Below are 3,486 nucleotides of genomic sequence, written 5' to 3'. Positions count from 1 at the left end.
CTTCTTTAAATGAAAGTTGCTGCTAGAAAACATCGCATAAAAGTACATGGTCCATGATACATCAATATCTGTCCCCCTTAAGCCCGGAAGTGATTTTAGTACGCGATATACAGAATTCAGAACTATGGCTAACACCAGACGGCTAACCGGCTCTCAGCTATTTTGAAAAAGTCAGCTGATTTGTTTACTTGATGAAGTTTGTCACGGCCGTTTGTTTACGAAATAAAAAAAAAATAATCCCAACCTTCGCTCATTTTACTTCGTTAATTTCGGAACAAAGGCTAATTGGACGATAGTGTGAATATTTGTGAAATGCGGGGGCACAATTCTGCTGGCAAGTCACTGGTGACGTTGCAGTCGAACTTATTCTCAAAATTTTGCTTCGGATGGGCAAAGCAATGCTCTCTTGTGTATCGAATAACTGTGGTCTCTCTTTTTCTGTATCTTCATGGCGCAATCTCATCTCCATTATATCGGGAGAGGATATTGTGGCAGCAGCCTGCGCAGGAGTAACTGAAGCTATCGTGTTCAGCAGAGACTTTTAATGTCATGTTCTTCCTGTTACCAATAGACTTGCAATTACGACTAACAGCAACGATTACCGTCTTCAGAATAAAATAAGGTGGTTTTTGGAATGCTAGGATGTTGCTGCCATTATAGATAGTCAAAGGCTTACTCGTACTAGCAACTCATAAAATTTTACTACCGCTACTCTAGACTTTGGAATAGAGTTTAAGGTAAGATATGGAATTTGAATTTAGTAGTCAAAGAAAATACAACTGCACTTTACAGTGAAGGATCCAAAGGGATTGCCGGTGTATATTCGAAAGACCTCGAAACGTCCAAGTATTTTGGCGTGCGAAATTGGATTAGTATTTTTCAAGCAGAAGTTCCCGGGATAAGGGATAATTGGAAACCGTCCCCAACAACTATTTTTTTAGATAGTCAAGTAGCCATCTTTCCTTTAAAGTCACCCATAACCAATTCAAAAATCGTCAGACATTGAAAAAGGGTAACTTAATGCTTTAGTGCGTCCCACAGACATCACTCTCATCTGGGCACCTGATCATAGAAACATAGAATGATGTATTGGCAAACAGGTGGCATCCTATAACGAATCCGCAGCGGTAGAATAGGCTGTCCCAAAGGCGTGCGCAAAAGGGAGATCTTCTCGCTATTCCAGAAACAGGCCGTTGACAGATGGACTAACACGGATACCTGTAAAAGAACTAAACAAACGTGTCCCAATTTCAACTAATCCAAAACTGACGATTTGTTAAGAAAGACACGAGCAGACATATTCAGAATTATGTCAACGATAACCGGCCATTGGTCTGTGGGTGGCCATGCCAGGAAGATAGGGGTGGCTGTACGACGATAGATATAGAAGCTGCAATCCAGATGAATCTAAGAACCCAAGGCTGGGTGCTCTGCGACATACATAGAATGCTGGGGAGCTCTCGATGGTTAACTTGAAAGAAATTGCAGAAAAGAAAGTAGACGACATACAGATTCATAGTCAAAACATATTATTCTGCGGGGGAGCATAGGGCCACAAAAGAATCAAGAATAGAAATCAAGATGGTGCGATAGATAAAAATCAGTGGTTCTACAAATGGCGTATCAAAATGGCATCTTTTATGTTTTTTTTTTGTTTTTCGGCGGGACAGACTAGCAAGTGCAGCACTCAGACACAATTAAGACCATTATACTGCACTCGGATTCCCTTTTTAATTTTCTTTAAATCTACTCGACCTCGGAAGAAATCTGAGTTGATCTTGTGGTGCCAAGGAGCCAAGGTGGTCGTTTCTTAACACATCAGTGCCAAAGACCTCAAGTCTGATTCGAGCGAAGGCGGGGCAGACGTACAGGAAGTGGTCCGTTGTCTCATCCTCCTCTCCACATGCTGGGCAAAGTGCACTGTCTGAGATGCCCATCTTTCGAAAGTGGCCATAGAAAGTGGCCCGTCATCAGTCCAACCAGCCTCGTATAGTCCCTTCTGCTTAGTGACAGGAGGAACTGCGACAGTCGGTTGGACATGACAGGTAGCATCAGTTTTGTCCATCTGCAGCCTCTCTCAGCCTGCCAAGCTCGCTTGTGGGTTAGAGTAACCCGTTCGCTAACCGCGGCTTTGAAGGGAGTGGCAGAATGAGCTCCAGGCCAAAAAAGTTGGTCTTTTGTGTTGATTGGGTCTGGGCTGTACCACTCAGACAACACCTCCACCACCACCACCACACTGTGACACTTCTTAGCCGTTGATTTTTTGTGAGGATTATAAGAATTCTCCACTTCTTGCTTATTGAAGTGGGTAAAGCTCTTCAGAACTTCAAGTTGATAACTGCTCCAAGTTGTCTTATTTTTTCTTCACTGCTCATCTTTTTGTTAATTTTGTTATATTTACTGCGTTCGATTTTCGCTATACAGGGTGAACGATATGAAGTGTTACCTATTCAAAACACCATAATTTTTTTGGGTGAAATTAGTTTTTATTGATTTTAAAGACAAAATTGTTCAAAAATGATTACAATTTTAACATATGTATAATCACTTTAGCTCAATGTGACCACCTTTTGCCTTGACTATAGCCTTCAAACGGACAAAAAATGAGTTGCATGCTGCACGAATGTGATCTTGAGGTATTTTGGCCCATTCTCGTATAATCGCTTTTTTCAGTGCATCCATACTGGCATATTTCTTAGTCCTCACCTTGTTCTCCAAAATGGACCAGATGGAATAGTCCATCGGATTTGCGTCTGGCGATTTCGAAAGCCATTGTGTGGACGAAATGAAGTGTGGAACATGATTTTTTAAACATTTTTGGTTCACACGAGCTTTATGAAACGGTGCCGAGTCCTATTGGAACGTCCATGGTCTACGACCGAAATGTTTGCGTGTCCACGGCTCTAAAGCAGCTTCTAAAACATTTTCCCGATAATAAGTCGCATTCACTTTGAAACCAGACTCCATAAAAACGATTGGAGAGCGTCCATCGGCGGTCACTGTGGCCCAAATCTTTACTTGTGATGGGAAATTGCTTCGAGTGGCCATACGTAGGCTCAAATGCTCGTATGAGCGTTCGGTCAAGTAAACACGATTGTTTCGAGTGTTTATGAACTGCTCAATTGGGAAATTTTTTTCATCAGAAAACACAATGTTAGGAAATTCGCCACGTTCGTGCAAGCGCAACTACTCCTTTGCTCTTTCGCACGAACTTTTTTTTTTGCTGGGGTGAAAGATCGTGTGCTTTTTGGAGGGTTGGGTACGTAATACTGTATGATACAATATTCTGTTTACAAAATGCTGTATACAAAATTCTGTATTTCAGAATTCTGTATTATAGAATTCTGTATACGAAATTCTGTATTTCAAAATTCTGTAAAAAAAATTCTGTATTGCCGAAATGCTGTATTGACGAAATTCTGTATTGACGAAATTTTGTATTGACAAAATTCTGTATTGACGAAATGCTGTAAGTAAATGATAAGA

Source organism: Anastrepha obliqua, chromosome 2, assembly GCF_027943255.1.
Source record: "Anastrepha obliqua isolate idAnaObli1 chromosome 2, idAnaObli1_1.0, whole genome shotgun sequence".
NCBI classification, from domain to species: Eukaryota; Metazoa; Arthropoda; class Insecta; order Diptera; family Tephritidae; genus Anastrepha; species Anastrepha obliqua.
This window is presented reverse-complemented; position numbering follows the sequence as displayed.